Source organism: Malaya genurostris, chromosome 1, assembly GCF_030247185.1.
Source record: "Malaya genurostris strain Urasoe2022 chromosome 1, Malgen_1.1, whole genome shotgun sequence".
NCBI lineage: Eukaryota > Metazoa > Arthropoda > Insecta > Diptera > Culicidae > Malaya > Malaya genurostris.
The window spans coordinates 21,388,603-21,405,840 of record NC_080570.1 but is presented as its reverse complement, the minus strand read 5'-3'; the positions used below and the strand labels follow the sequence as shown (position 1 = coordinate 21,405,840).

The following is a 17,238-nucleotide window of genomic DNA, read 5'->3' as shown; positions in this document are numbered from 1 at the left end:
ATGAATCAAATTTTGATTAGTAGCGAGCAGTGTCCTATGTTGTCTGCTGAAAATCTCCGATATACCGGATTTCCCTGCCATAGACGACTGTTTTGAAGGAGTAAGCGATATATCAATGGGAAAGCATCGCTCTGATTGGTCAATCGATGCAAAAGCGAAACTGTTGGAAGCAAGTGAATCTATAAATAGAAGCGAAATTATGACTAACGTTTCAGTCCTACGCGTAGCATGCTAGAGGTAGGTTGTTGCTAAACAGCAAGACAAAAAGTGCCATGAAACGATTTGAAGCTTTAATTGGTATGCTCTGATCTTGTGTCATGCAAACCCGGATGAAATTCCATGTTATGTCGTTTCGCCTGAGAAATTGACAACTACCCCCGGATAAATTTTGAGTGCTTAAGGTGACGGTGGACAGAAGCCAAGGTAATGTAAAAAAAATGTAAAAGTATTGGTGAAACAATACTTTTTCATATAGTAATAGTATTTGTGAGTAGAGAGGAATGAAATAATAATATTTGTGTGCTGAAGTGAATACAGTTGCAAGAACAAAATGTAAACATTGAAACTATTCAAATCACCTAGCAGAAAAGAGTGGACTTATCTCATCTTCATGCTCATTCTGGAGTTAACAAATTGCAATCATGAGAATATAATGATTGTGCCAAAGAAGATAGTTTACTATTTGCCTTCGTTTGGTTCTTGGCATTTTTCTTGCATTACAAAGTAAAAAGGAAGCTGTTAACAGATCGGCTGAAAAGTTCGTATCGTTTCTATGAGAAGGTGCCACTAGAATTAAGTCCATACCATTTTCAGTTAGTACCAACCTTCAAAAGATACGTGTATAAATTTGACAGCTGTCTGATTATTAGTTTGTGAGATATTGCATTTTGAGTGAAGCTACTTTTGTTATTGTGAAAAAAATGGAAAAAAAGGAATTTCGTGTGTTGATGAAACACTACTTTTAGATGAAAAAAAGTGCCGCCGATATCAAAAAATGGCTTGATGAGTGTTATCCAGACTCTGCACCAGGCGAAGCAACAATTCGTAAGTGGTTTGCAAAATTTCGTACTGGTCATATGAGCACCGAAGACGATGAACGCAGTGGACGTCCAAAAGAGGCTGTTACCGATGAAAACGTGAAAAAAATCCACAAAATGATTTTCAATGACCGTAAAGTGAAGTTGATCGAGATAGCTGACACCCTAAAGATATCAAAGGAACGTGTTGGACATATTATTCACGAATATTTGGATATGAGAAAGCTTTGTGCAAAATGGGTGCCGCGTGAGCTCACAATCGATCAAAAACAACAACGAATTGATGATTCTGAGCAGTGTTTGGAGCTGTTATATTGAAATAAAACCGATTTTTTTCGTCGATATATAACAATGGACGAAACATGGCTCCATCACTTCACTCCGGAGTCCAATCGACAGTCAGCTGAGTGGACTGCACGCGATGAACCGAACCCAAAGCGTGGAAAGACTCAACAATCGGCCGGTAAGGTTATGGCGTCTGTATTTTGGGATTCGCATGGTATAATTTTCATCGACTACCTTGAAAAGAGAAAAACCATCAACAGTGACTATTATATAGCGTTATTAGAGCGTTTGAAGGACGAAATTTCAAAAAACGGCCTCATTTGAAGAAGAAAAAAGTTTTGTTTCATCAAGACAATGCACCGTGTCACAAGTCGATGAAAACCATGCTGAAATTGAACGAATTGGGCTTCGAATTGCTCCCTCATCCACCGTATTCTCCAGATTTGGCCCCCAGTGACGTTTTCCTGTTCTCAGACCTCAAGAGAATGCTCGCTGGTCAAAAATTTAGAAGCAATGAAGAGGTAATCGCTGAAACTGAGGCCTATTTTGAGGCAAAGGACAAATCGTACTACAAAAATGGTATCTAAAAGTTGGAAGATCGCTATAATCGCTGTATCGCCTCTGATGGCAATTATGTTGAATAATAAAAACGAATTTTGGCAAAAAAATGTGTGTTTCTATTAAACGAAATTGAAAATTTGATAATACCAAAAAACAAAGGGACGAAGAAATACAATCGTTGTTTGACTTTAAACAGTGTCTCCATTCGACCATCGCATTAAGAACTTGAAATGTTGCTAAAGATCAAATGCATCTCGGTGTAATGCAAGTACCTTAGCTTCTTGTAAATGAAATTAATCATGATTTATACATTCAATTTCTGAGATCATCGCCATCTGCAAACAAAGTACGCACGAATTTATCCATTTTCTTCTACCAATATACAACTTAGTTATCGGTTTCTGTTAAAATTCAACCGGCGTAAACATAACACTCTGAAATAGTTTCAGCCAAATTATTATCATAAACTAAAGTATACTTTATATGATTGAAAGGACCAGGATTGTATTCGGCAAAGATCGCCAAGTTAATCAAGTTTTATGTTTTTGGTAACATAAACGAATGTGTAATAATTTTTTTTGCCACTGCTCTCGGCTCGGATCCACTTGTTATTCGTTCAATCGATTTTGCGTTCCAATAAGAATAAAATGTTTTCCCGTGATTATGGATTTACGTATGCGATAAAGTGAGGCAAACAAATAAATATTAATCCGACTGTCTGCAGGACTGGCTGGAATTTTTCGTCTGACAAAAATAAATGTGTGTGTGGTCACTTCGCACGAATGCTTCAAATTGGATGTCGCGATTATTTATCCACCTCAGGTATAGCCAAAGGCTACGTTCTTTGTTTCTATTGTGGATTGGTTGTAGAGGAAAGCTTATTACACACCCACAAAAGGCAGGGAGCGCCTTCGGTACTGGTTTTTCGGTGGTACGACCGAAGTTTGTTTTTACCTTTGGGTCACTGCTTTTGTGTGAATTTGCTGGCACTCACGTACACGTTCGTGTGTGTGTTACGAAAAACGTTTCACAATTAAATAATACTAATAAAATTTCAACGTGATCTGAAATCTTATTTTGTGGACCGGCCACATGCCACATGTGGATCTGCTAGAGGAAATTCATCCTTCATATTCGGTACGTTGTCGTCCGTCGCCTGTTTGTTTGGAGCCTTTCAGTACTAAACTATTTTTATGATTTATTTTTAGTTTGAATTCTATTTTCGGTACTCAGAAATCCTATCGAAGCAGAAATTTATTACTCTGTATGTTCAGTAGGTAATAAAGGTGTTGTTTTTTGGATTTAAAAATTCTGGTAATGTTACGCGCAGAAAATCTAGAACTGATTCTGATGCTAGCTTGACAGTTGTCTATGAAATAAACTTTATAACTCTTTCAAGTTTTCGAAATAGAAGACTACATTCTGAGGCGAAACTTGACCTAGCAGACGATGCGTAGTGTACAAGGCAATAGCAAAAGGCGATTTATCTTCTACACTAACCCTTAATCTTTGTGTTCTGCGAAAAAAAACCGCTCGATAGATGTGCTGAATAGGTTAGAAACAATCCATACTATTTATTGGTTCTAGAAGTAAAATTCCACAGATTTACGATATATGATACGGATAGGAATCTCAGATTTCGTGTGCTCACTTCACTTTCAAGTTCAATCGTTGGGGAACTTTTCCGTCGGTGTAGACTAGATTCATCGTCGGGGATTAGTCGAGTAGTAACGTAGACGTAGAGGTCGTCGAGGCGCCAGCGAACCGGAAGCCATGCTCCAACCGGAATCGTCGGACCGACCTCGACATCCTCCTGGTCGATCCACTGGACCGAAACGAGTGGCCTCAAAGTCGAGAGATAAATGGTCCAAAAGTAGGAGAGAATGATGCAGACGTCCATGACGATGCATAAGGCCGGGAAGGGTGCTTTGAGCACCGATAGCCTTCCACCCCGAAGTAATACCTAACGGTAGTTCCGGGGAGGTATGGTTGGAGATCCAATGTGTTTTAGTGAGTAGTTCCAATTATACAGCGGTAGTCCTGTGGAGACTCCCACACTCTGTGCGTGAATGCGTTTCACCATGTGAAAAAAAAAGAACAAAAGAGCTGGACAACGTACGTGACAAGAAACAGAAAACGGTAGCCATAAAGCAGTGTCCGGAAGTTGTGCGATCATAACTTAACGAATCCACATCGGTGCCGGAGAAATGACGAAACATATGTGAAAGTGGACCTCAACCAGATTCCAGGAACTGCTGTGTGACTGCCAAGGATAAATGTGCTGATCCCGAGATCCTCCGGATCCAGAAGATGTTGAAGTTCGTCCATAAGCTCTTGATTTGGCAAGCGATTTGTATTTGCGGAACGCGGAGAACACCTTTCGTTACCTCAAGCATCACGAATGGATAGGTGTATTTGGAAGAGTGTTTCCAAAAGCGACTTCTCCCTGTTCTGAAGGCTGACGACGATCCGACGATCATCTGAGCGGATTTTGCGTCATGCCACTATACGAAGAACTGCGCTCAATCGAAAAATACTGGGTCATTATGGCTCCTTCATAATAAAAACTTTCGGAAACAACCTAAAGTAGTGAAGAATATAGAAGAAATGAAAGAATGGATTAATTTTCGAAAAACTGCCAGCTTCTAAGGTCATTTCTTCAACTATAGCAGCCAAAGCGTGCACACATATCACAAGAACCGAACTCGATGATAAGAAGCAATAATTTGTTATTCTGCATCAATTACATAGCAATAAACTTTATTTGATCCAGTTCCAATCACTCTGATAGATGATATATCTCTAAAAATGTACGCATGTCCGAATTCTCGGACAACCAACCCGGTGTCACGATTGATGACGACAATTACTAATGATCGGATAGTGTTCAGTTAACTGGATGGATTGCACCATTTGCACAGATTACATGGTCGCTTCGTTCGTCCGAGTACCATGCCACCGGTGGATTTCCGCATTTTCCGCTTGTTTTGAACCTCACCGGTTGACGGTATCGTGTGAACAGATTTGATCATAACGATTAAATAGAATCAGTTTGGTAATTGATTTTCTGACTGCCTGTTGGAGTTTACACGACGAATGTAAATAGGAAAATGTTCGTGCGAATTTAGCTCTGCCCAAGCCCTCACTGGTTAGTTAGGTTACGATGCTAACAGAATGCATTGCATACCGGAATACGTTGGTGATGTGAATATTTGCCTAATTTGAAATCCTGATAAACTCCCACTCGAATGGCAGTCACTGGATAATCGAGCAAGTATTTAACCGAATTCCAGCCGCTTCCGCGCGATTTACTGTACAATAAGCGGAAACGAGTGGGTATTTTCGTATTTTCGATTCATTTGATCGTAACAATTTAATCTTATTTCGCACTAACCGTTTTCCCGCATATCAGTTGGACTTGCGTAACGAACAATATTTTTACAGTCGCATGTACTCATGGAAATTGAGTTGTTTGTTGTTTTTTTCTGCCCGTGACAAGTTCTCAACAACATACTGCTGTCATTTACAGAAAATGCAATTTGTTTTATTCGCCTGCATAATCCGATCAATGCGGATGAACGCCTTTTTATCTTGAAATTTGAATGTTTATTCAATTTATGTAAGCCGCACAATGAACAGCTTAAATGCATGGAAAAAGATTTTCAGTTCGTGATATGCGGTTTTGTTCTTTCATTGTCTGCAAAAAAACCTCCAAAGGTGCAGGTCCTGTAGCCTGTTCTTTAGCCGGTTCGTCCGTCCACCTACGAGGAGGGCAATTTTTAATCCTTAATTGAATCAATTTTTTACCTCATGAAAAATTCATATCGCTTCACACGTGTGCTCGTCGCCCTACCGAAGCCTTAAAAATGGTGATTTATTTATGAGTGGAAATATCTGCGTTCTGTGTAGGTTTTTGTTCAGATTGCTTTTTCACGATGCAGCTTTTTCAGTAAAATAATTAGGCGAACATCGCGCTACAGTTGGTAAATTTTTGGTGGTGTTGTCGGAAGATGTGTTCAATTGAGTATTCGTTGTTAAAAATATGAAAAAGGAAAAGGCAGCTACGAAACAGGACTAGCTTTCAAAACAGGCGAATGATGTTGGAAGTACAAATTAGTTCGGTTATTCACCTATTTGCGTTATCATCGGCGAAAGGTGCCTTGCTAAGTTCATGATCATTACTATAACGGGTCATCAGTATAGGCTGCAATTGATGCGTTACGAGAAGAATACACATGATAGCGTTATTTTCCTGTATGACAACGCTTGGCCCTAATGTCGCAGAAGTCGTGGAAAAACATTTGGAAACGCTTAAGTGGGAAATTTGCCGCACCCGCCGTATTCTCCTGACATTGCTCCTTCTGATTACTGATTGTTCCGTAATCTTCGAACTCAATTCACATTTAAATAGTAGCTTTCAAACAAGCCTGAGTGCATCAAAATCGGTATAAAATAAATCTTCGATAGATGCCCACAAACACGTACACACAGATCCGAGATTTTCCGATCTCGTCGAGCTGAGTCGAATGTTTTATAACACTAGGGATAGCTCCGATCGAAAATCGGTTTCTCCAGCAATTCTATTACCTTTCTGTAGAGAAAGGCGAAAATCACATTTAAATTATTTTTAGTATTGTAGCCGAATTTTTTGTGAATTTTACAGTTTGAGGATTTTTTGATTTTGTATCGAGAAATTCAAGAAATTACCAGCAGAGAAAGAGGCGATATCAGGAAGGATTTGCTCCGATTTGGATGAAACTTTGCACACATCTTCAGTATAACTAACCACTTGTTTTGCAGTGAAGGGGAGATCAATTTGATTCTAGGCTGATTTTAGATAAAATCTTCAAGATCTTCAAATCGTTTTAAAGTTTGCTAGCGACAAAGTTCGGACAGATTAAACCTGGTATAAAATAAATTTCAAGGTGGCAAGTGACCAGGAAAATTGGGAAAATGTGAGGAACTTCAGTGAAAAACCGGGAAATATTACTAGCTCAAATATGAGTAACAGTTGTTAGCATCATGATTTTTTTCAACGTGTAAAAAGTAGGAGACTATACCAAATTTTGCGTTTGAGTGAGAGGTTCGGTAAAAGTGTTGAAATAATGTATTGTCCTATACAGGTTCTATGTTGAGCAATCCATTTTTTTAATAACACTAAAAATTATTTCGAGTCTACATGTTTTTAAATTTGCTAATGATTGTCCTAATTCCATCAGAGTTTATTCCAGTGATGTCACCTTGAGCCAGTCATTGTTTTTTTTGAAATCCTGAATGAATCAGATTAATTGTAGAAGGATTTCTCATACCAGATAAACTAGTGGGGCTATTTGGAAATAAAACTGGCTAGAAACCAACGGAGAGTTCATTATTCATTATTTTTCTGGTTACTCCACGAAAGATGCTTAGCACTCAGAATCCTTTTAAGAAAAAATAGATCGCGTTGTTGTAAATCTCATTTGATTTGTTTTTTTGCTTTTTTACGTTGAATTGTAAACATGTCCTATTTTAAAATGGGAAAGACATGACGGATGTGCCTATCGTTTATTGATTAACATCTTGAAACTAGTTACAGTAACTGATTTTGGTTGCATGAAGAAACTACGAACGTTTGAATTTACTCCAGCCATTTAGGTCTAAGGCCAGTGTGTTTTAGGGTGATTTACAAGGCTATTTTCACGCTTTTAATCTGATTTTCTCAGAAACGGTGACGAATATAAAAAAAAGCCAACTGACAATCTCTTAGAAAATTAGTTTAGATTATTCTGTGAAAATTTTAGAATGATTCATTGACTTTAGTGGTCGGAAGTATTTTTTCTGAAGGAAAAATTGCATAGCTGAAAACGCCGTCTTTCAACTTGTTCATTGAATATCTCGCCTTCAAAAGCATGGATCAAAAATCTATCCTGAGAATGTCTAGATAATTTAATTTAGATGCGATTAGTACATAAAAACATATACGTTGTCGCGATAAAAATGAAATGAATGTTATTTTTGTGAAGGTAAGTCGATTTCTATAGACGAGCCATTTTTTCTGCTTCAGTTTCCTGGTAACGTAACGAAAAATGAGAGAGAAATAAAATCGGCTCAGCAAGGCTGCCAAACAAGCGGTAGCTTTATTGGATTTTATGTGATGTAGTCAAACTTGTAACCGAAAATATCAAAACTTTCTTGGCTACCCGGCCCATCGAGAGTAATTTTGCGCACATGCGAGAGAGCCTGGAGAGAAATGTAATACGCAGTGCGAGGCACGTGGTTATACGCGACGAAGTCTATGAAGACTTCGCTGGAATCGCTTTGTCCAAGATTTTGCTATAGATGCAGCTTGTTGTTTATATCGAGAGAGTTCTTTCTTCACGAGAGCCTAATACCGCTCGATAGGTCGCAACTTCGAGCAATTAAACGGATTCGTCTCTTTCGATTCGACATGGACTCCGCTTTATACCATTCCAAAACATCTTGGGTCTAGTGACAAGATGTCAAATCAGGCCAGAATAGCGAGCTGGTGTCATGGCTGCGTAGCAATCGCTTATTTAGACATTCTTTACGGTATATTTCGTTGTTTACCGTTCCGGGAGTGATGAAGCTTGTGCTTGTTCGACCACAGCTGCATCCCAAGTAACAATTTTTGTTACGCTAGCTTGTTTGTGACTAGTTTGCAACCAGATATTTGAGTGATTGTTACTAACATCTAACCACTTGCATGACTCAAAAAGCGCATTTTCTACTAGTTGTCAAGTCGGCTAAAAATATGTTGTCGTTACGTTGTAATGCCATACTGAAATAACTTATCTTTTCATAACTTGAAAATAACTTTTTTCCAAGTAAACTAGTTGAAACTTAGTCACCATCGACATTATAAACATTGAATGAATCCAGAATACTTTTCTACCATCAATGAAAAAGCAGAAGAGTACTTTAAGTCACAAACTTGATACAAGGTACAAATTTCACAACGATCCAAAAATTGTCGAGCGGAATTCAATTTTACTTAACTGTTTTTTATGCGCCTTCAATCAAAATCTGTTTATAAAGACATAAAAAATAAACAACAAAATAACCTTATGATCAGAATGCTCAAAATTATTCCAAGTAGAGTGATTTCTCATCATTTTAAATTCATATATCATGAGAAATATAATATTATCACAATCGATGTTCAATCCCTATATTATTTTCTTCGTGTTTATCACAGTGCATAAAACAAAAATGACTTTTCTGCCTTTCACTATTTTCGGCAAAAAGTAGTTTTGAAAAAAGTAATATCCTGGTTTTATTTACGTTTCAGACACTTCTTGAGACTCCATATTGTGTTCGCCATATTCAAGTCAACAAAGGTTGTTTTGTTCGCATTTTAGTTATCATAACGTTGGGAAAACTTAACGATAACTATCTGAATTACTGAAGAAATTATATGTTATAATCTTATAATATCTAAGTTGTTGCTATATCAATTCACAGTAACGATTCACATATACGTTAACGTATTTATAATGGTTTCGCAACGGAAAATAAACCTTTTATCAACTAGTAGCTAAAAACATAGCTGTGATTAAAGATATGTTAGAATCAAGTAACGATAACTTACAAATGATAGTTAGTTTAATATTTACGTTATAAAGAAACACTGCTGTCATCTTGTTTTAACCAGTATAACATAAAAAACATGTTCGTGCTCTTGTTGCAACATAGTTTGGACTTTGTCGTATCAGAACTAGTTGCGGATTGCTACTTGGGATATTACCTGCCAAACCAAATGTTTTTTTTTGAAACTGCCTTTTTTTTCGTCCAGAAGTTTTCCTCCAAGCCATTCCGTTGCATGACATTATAAAAAGACATTCCGGGAAGCAGCTAAAAGTCTTTCAGCACATAAGTTTCTTCGTCCATTATCGCATAGGCAAACTTCGTTTTCGGGTTTTAGTTGTCAAATTCTGTTTATCATTACGGTTCGGTACTGCTTTCACCTTGAACTTTGTTTGCACTTACTCTTCTTTCGACGCCAGTTTCGATCTTAAAGCTTTTAGTGTCATCGAAAATTGATTTTACACATGGAGCATATTTACGTTCATCAGTCTGCGAAATATTTCACTTTCGTTTATGGAGTATTGCCAGAGCATAATGTGATGCTTCTAGGAAAAGTGTTCTGTTAACGCATTTCATCACACGAAAAACAAACCCAAGTGATTTGAAAATTTTGTTCATAGTGTAACCATCGTTCTATTTATTTATGTACCACCAATTTTTAAAGATGTCCAGCTGTAACTACAAAAAGTCATGAATTCAGATAAGATGGATAAGTTTGAAATCGTCAGCGAAGATAGTTTCTTACATTTTATGAATCATTTGGGTACATCGAAAATATCAATGGCCCGAGGTGAGTACCCTGAGGAACGAAATGCAGTGCTGTTCAATGGATTACCGATTTCATTCTATGACCATGAAAATATTTGTTTCTGAATCGGATTTCATTTATCAACGGTAGTCAGGAAATACATTTTCCGCATCAGGTGTTTTGTCGAATTGCGTCATACCAGTGTTCTAGCTGATTTCCTTACGGAGCATTCCAAACACCAAACAACCAAAAGTTTAGCGAAAAGTAGAGAAAAATCTCATGTGAGCGCAACAGTCCCTTGTAAGGCGGGACGTCATACCAATCTCCATCGCGCAATAGGATGGATAATAGAAATTGATTGCTATTTTTCCTACCTCGGCATCGTTGTTCATTGATCTTGCTGCTAGCTATTTCTGGATGCTTAGTTAACTCTCTGGCTGTAAGAAAAACGTGGAAATACGTTTCATTTCTTGGGCAATTAATTTATGTAGTTGCCGAAAATGGAATAATACGCAATTCGTTGGGTGAAACAGGATCCAAATTCGAAAATTAGCTACGCATTTCACTTTTGGCGTAGGTTTAAAACATAACTTCATATCATCTTCTCATGAAAACAGGATGTTTTTATGAATGTCGCATAAATTTCATTCTGTAATTCTAATGAATATTAAATAAGGGCGATGACAAACCCATGATTCATAATATGCAATCAGCTCGTTTGGGTTAGAACCTAATTTAGGGGAAGCGATTGAAAACGAATATTTCGAATTGTTTTTGTCTTTGAATACGGCGGTCGAATTACCCACAAGACTGACGTAAATTGCATGGTTATTATTGGGGGTGATCATTCGAGCTGATGAATATAAAAAAGGCGTTTAATTACAGAATACAAATCATACATTTTACTTTGGAAACCCCATTTAAGTGTTATAGTGAAATCTTTTGAAGTAATCTCTAGCTCAACGTCAGGACACTTTGGGATCGGAAATTCACATCTAAAAGGGCATAACCGGTTCACGACTTCTATCTGACGTAGTTAAATTTTTCTTGCGTAATGCGTTCTGGCTCTTTTATTTCGCACTGTAAATTTCAAAGTTTTAAAGTTTGCATTTAGGTTCAATACTGTAATGTACTAAATCGAGATTTCCGTAGTGAGTATTGCCCGCACATTGTTAACAGTAGGAAGATAGCATTTCCACTCTCCCTATCGAATACGCCTTCGTCGGGTAGCCCCGATGGTCCTTCCCGATCTTCTATTCCAAATGAGAAATAGAGTTCCGATATGCAACCAAAAATTCGAGACACTACTAATGCCGAAACATAATTCCCAATGATTTTTGACTTTTCTATCCGAATCTGAATTTGGTTTCGTTTCAAAAAGAATGCTGATATCGAGTAACACTAATTCATCGTATTTGCGGCAGCTCTATTATTTGTCAGACATTCCTTGTATGCAAATACGAATGAAATCTTATAGCACTTTAATACAGACGACAGTGGAGATTTGCCACGACTTAACATTCTAAAAGCTATGCACCAAAAAATGAAAAAAAATGTCACTCACTTTTCTCAGAGATGGCTTGGCCGATTTTCACAAAATTAGATTGAAACGAAAGGGCTTATACTCCCATTAGTCGCTATTGAATTCTATCTTCATCCGACTTCCGGTTCCCGAATTACGATGCAATAAGTGCAAATCTACGAGAAAACGCGTCTTCAATTTTCTCGGAAATTTTCTAACTGATTTTTTTCAAACTAAGATGCAAATAAAAGGTCTGGAAATTCTTTAAAATGTTCCCAAAAAGTTTATCCAGATCCGTCTCTCGGTTCCGGTGTTACAGCGCGATAAATGAAAAATTTTCAATTCCATTAGTATTTTTTCAAAACTGATGGCGAAACGAGGTGCAAATTAAAAAAAAAAACTTGCTGGTATATTCATTTATTTGGCAGATCTTGTTCGTTAGTCGACACTTTGTGACTATTAGTCCGCGATTTCCGCTTCCGAACGCACCGATAATGTTGAACACAAGATTCAAAACCCGAACTCACTTCGATTTCTTAGCAACGGTTAAACCGATTTTTATGATTCAAATTTAAGCTCTCAGTGTCCTAAAAGATGCTGTGCAATTTCATCCAGATCCGACTTCCGGTTCCGAAATTAGAGTGCGATGAGTGTCGAAGCTTTCAAACTGTCATACAAAATGATGCAAACCCGGTATGCATCGGTACGAGCTGGTACGGAAGAAGAAAACACCACCGCACAGTGGTTCAAAAGCGCAATTTCACGCTCTTAATTGATAACTCATAGGATCGTGGTTTTTTAGGTACAGTATCTTAAGCAAAGTTGCTCAGAATGATAGACGCCATCTTTTGGCAAATTTTATTTATGTGATTAATCCCCCTAAAAGTGAGATAAACATTTTATTTTAGCTCAGAGCCAACATAGGGGCTAAGTCACTTCGACAAAGTTGTGCAGAAAGTTATTTCAAACAAGTTTGCTAAAGGTACTATTCCCGTAACTTGAGTGTAACTCAAGATATAATGTATTTTCTGAAAAGGGTGTCCAAAAATCAGTTATTGTAAGAAAACATATATATTTTCAATTTATCTGAGTTTTTCATGTTATACAAAATTTTTCATCTTTAAAAACTACACAACTTTTTCGAACATACTATGCTGCTATCATTTCAGTTTAATGAAACAGAGCAATTTTTCATGTTTTCTTATTAAAATTCTAACTTGTCAATTATCAAAAGGCGCAGGAAGGTGCCGATGAGACTACTTACATATTAAACTACTTCAAAAGAGCTTTCATACCGTGGTTGAATTACTTGTCTGCGATCGTCTGCAGGCGAGATATGTTCTTTGTATTTCAGATCATATTTCAGTATATATTCATTACTATGGTACTTGCCACAAAATATTATTTTGTTGTGCACATTGAAGTCTATAAATTGAATAGTTTAGTAACTGTTTTGTCACGACTTTCAAAAAAGTCATCATCAAATCGAATTAAGTTATGTCATCTTCTGGTAGAGAAAAGTATGATCAAAACTCATTTTTTAGTTATTTGTATTTATTTTAAGATAGCTGGCAATGTTCTTAACCAGCTTAAAGACTCTTAGCATCGTTCGACAGATTCTTCTTGGACTGTTTTGGCAATTCACGAATATTTGTAACCAAAGGATCCAATGAAACTAATTACCAATTCATGGGATCCCGATTCGTAAGTGATCTGGATTGCTCGCGTGTATAATACTCCCGACATCTGTATAAAAGAAACTTCTTAATCATTATGAACAGTACAATATAGCAAGCGTTTATCGATCTCCATTTTAATTGATGAATAGAAGATATTTATCCACAGAGCTTTTCTATAGAAAAAAACTTACCAAAAAATGACATAACGTAATTTGACATGGTGATTGCCTTTTTTCAAAGTCGTGGCTTCTTATCTCACTTTTAAGAAACGTCGGACAGTTACTTTCAAAAAACCGACTGTAATTATTACTAAACTTTTCTATTTGTAGACTTCGATGTCCATAAAAACCTTTTATTGTAAGAGTTTCCATGGAAACAAATATATACTGAAATCTGATCTGAAATACAATGAACCTTATCATTGAAAATGTCCAGGACAAGGATATTTGAAAAGAACATATCTCGCCTGCAGACGATCGCAGACGAGTAATTCAACCACGGTATGAAAGCTCTTTTGAAGTAGTTTAATATGTAAGCAGTCTCATCTGCACCTTCCTGCGCCTTTTGATAATAGACAAGGTAGAATTTTATTTAAAAAAACATGAAAAATTGCTCTGTTTCATTAAACTGAAATGATAGCAGCATAGTATGTTCGAAAAAGTTGTGTAGTGATGAAAGATGAAAAATTTTGTATAACATGAAAAACTCAGATAAATTGAAAATATATATGTTTTCTTACAATAACTGATTTTTGGACACCCTTTTCAGAAAATACATTATATCTTGAGTTACACTCAAGTTACGGGAATAGTACCTTCAGCAAACTTGTTTGAAATAACTTTCTGCACAACTTTGTCAAAGTGACTTAGCCCCTATGTTAGCTCTGAACTAAAATAAAATGTTTATCTCACTTTTAGGGGGATTAATCACATAAATAGAATTTGCCGAAAGATGGCGTCTATCATTCTGAGCAACTTTGCTTAAGATACTGTACCTCAAAAACCACGATCCTATGAGTTATCAATTAAGAGCGTGAAATTGCGCTTTTGAACCACTGTGCACCGCCTAGCTGGTACGGAAGAAGAAAACACCACCGCCTAGCACACAGCGTGCTTTGTTCAATTTTGTATAGCGTGCAGGGTTGCCATATTTAAATCTATACTAACTTGACATAACTGTTTACAAATTGAAAAGGTTCTGGTAGTTTACGTACCCAGATAAAGTTTTTGATTTTATTGAAGTTTGAAAAAAAAACAATCTTGATTGAATCTTCTAGTGATGTTTTTGAGAATGTAAGTAATATGAGAAAAGCATCATTACATCACTAGGTTGATAAAAAAAGGTTTTTCAAATCGTGGAAACTCAGAATGGTAACTAAATGGTGTTTAAGAAGAAGTGGTAGGAACTTCATTTTTTCAAGAATTAGAAATTCAATCGAAAAAAAGGAAATAAAAAATGTCGTCGAAGCAATCTGATTTTCCAGTCGAGATTAGAACCAATAGTTTCGATCCAACGATAAAAAAAATTAACATATAAGTCAGCAAGCTCACATGATAACCGAAACAATTGTAATAAAGGTTCCACCCAAACAAAACAATGCGTATTTCCCTCGTATATTCAAATTTTTACTGATTAAATCTATGGTTTATCGCATGTGATGGAAATTCAATATGTTTTCAACTAGCAATAATCGCACCTCGGTTAAACCTCACTGGTTACGATATCGCCACTGCGCAAAGCTTTCACATTCAATATGGTTCAACTTATAAAACAGGCAGAACATTGTAGTGAGATGAATCTACCGCAGTATTTTCGGTGAGTTTGTTTCCAAAATTCAAACATTCGAAAGATTGATGTGATTCTCATGGGCTACAATTTCTCGTTTGTTTTGAGTGCTTGGTTCTATAATAGACTCTATATACATATTTACGAGCGAGTAAAACCAACGCTTTCACCACTGCTCTCGTGCTTCATCTGTGCAGTTGTGATTCGTCCTGCAAACAAATACCCGAGCAATTTGACTGAATGTTTGATTTACCCCCCTATGAATGGTTTTTTTTCTTTCCTCGCGTACACTAGAGATAATCGGCAACGTTAAGCTAATACAGTTGAGCTTCACCTGAAAAAAATACCTATTTGTTTTTTCAAGAAATCGTGCCGCGAAAAAATCCGAACGGATTCCAGCAGATTCAATTATTTATTATCGGTTAGTGCAGTTCCGGGAGCAGAAGACAAGTATATTTGTTAACTTGAAATTAATACGTGTATATTGGATTAAATCACTGTGCTCGGTGTTCGATTCGAGCACTGATTAAGCTTCACCGGAATGTCAGTGATCCTTGTACTGAAGTGATACGCTATACCATAGCTCAAGTGGCAAATCGCATTTACCAGGCTTTTTAATTGCAGTGCATTGATAAGCCGAATCATTTCATTTCGCATACATCTTTGCGGGAATCAATCCCAACCATATTCGTACTATCGATTTCTGTGAAGAGAGGGGACTTGTTAGACTGGATCAATTGGTGTTGTCGGCATCGTTAGCATTCATAATTCTCATATTATGCCTATTAAAACCAGCTCTTTCAAAAATTAATTTTAAAAAAATGGAATAGACATAACCCTTTTAGTGTAAAATAAGTGCGTTGCAAATAGCAATGACTTTACGTCTGCTTAGCGAATTATGTTGATCCGCGAGGTGGCATTAGTAGATCAACATAATCTGCTAATGCACTAATGAGCTGAATGCGAAACGTAAATGATTAAAATTCAGTTTTAAGATCTCGTTCCAGAATCCAATCTTGAATTTAATTACCGAATCCAGAACCACTATTCAGAACCAGAATGCGATTAACGATAATCTGTTATTGTAGATTTTGAATTTTTTTGCTGCTGGTTAAGAAGGCAACTGCTCGCCACGCCGTCCCAAAAGAGAATGAGATCATAAACCGAAAGGCGAATGACTACCCCAAAACCACTGTCGCGGGAAGGAGAAAAGCCTAAATGTTTCCAAAAATTTGTGAAAACAATTTTTGAGTTATTTGTCGTTATCTTACACTGTTGAAAATTCATTCATACATTGCTGATCACTAGGGTGTCAATATTTTAGGTTTCATCTCTAAATTCGTTAAGCGGTAATGATCAAAAGTTTTAGCATCTCAAAAAAATTTGAGCTAAATCGGATATGGGTAAGGTCGTCAAAGTTTGAAAATGTTCGATCTTGTCGGTCAAAGTTTGAAAATTTTCAATCTTGAAAAATCACCATGGTACATGATATCGATTTTTTTATGCCAAAAGTCTCAAAATTGCACCAACGAGATTCAGTGTCATATCGAACATGTTTTTTATGAAAAAATCGACTTTCTGGGACTTATCTTGAAATTTCCGAAATCGTCGATTTATTTTTAATGCCAAAAGTCTTAGAATTGTAAACGAAACGTAAGCTTAGTGTCATCTCGATAATTTTTTTTTAAATCTTTAAAACTTCGGGACTTCAAAATTGTTTGAGATTTCCGAAATCGAAAATTGGTTTTTTGATGCCAAAAGTCCTAGAATTGCATGAAACGTCGAGATTTAGTATCATCTCTAAAAAACTATTCTTCGAAAAAACTTACTTTCTGGGACTTTTTTTTTTTGAAAAATCAACTTTCTGGAACGAAAAAAAAATTTCAAATCTCCGAAATCAAAAAGATTTTTTGATACCAAAAGTCTTAGAATTGTATTAAACGTCAAGCTTTAGTGTCATCGTGGAAAAAAAATTATTTTGAAAAAATCAATATTCTGGGATTTAAAAAGATTTGAAATTTCCGAAATCGAATATAT

At 36.6% G+C, this 17,238-nt stretch overlaps 1 protein-coding gene and 1 non-coding gene across 3 annotated transcripts in view; one reads left to right on the top strand and one right to left on the bottom strand.

Annotated features, from left to right (window-relative positions):
* The window catches only part of LOC131434481 (tachykinin-like peptides receptor 86C), a 226,124-nt gene that overhangs the window by 16,046 nt on the left and 192,840 nt on the right, over positions 1-17,238 (top strand). The window lies entirely within an intron of this gene.
* On the bottom strand, positions 15,014-15,157 carry LOC131426783 (U4 spliceosomal RNA). The gene has a single exon (XR_009229199.1). It is a non-coding gene; the product is annotated as a U4 spliceosomal RNA (small nuclear RNA).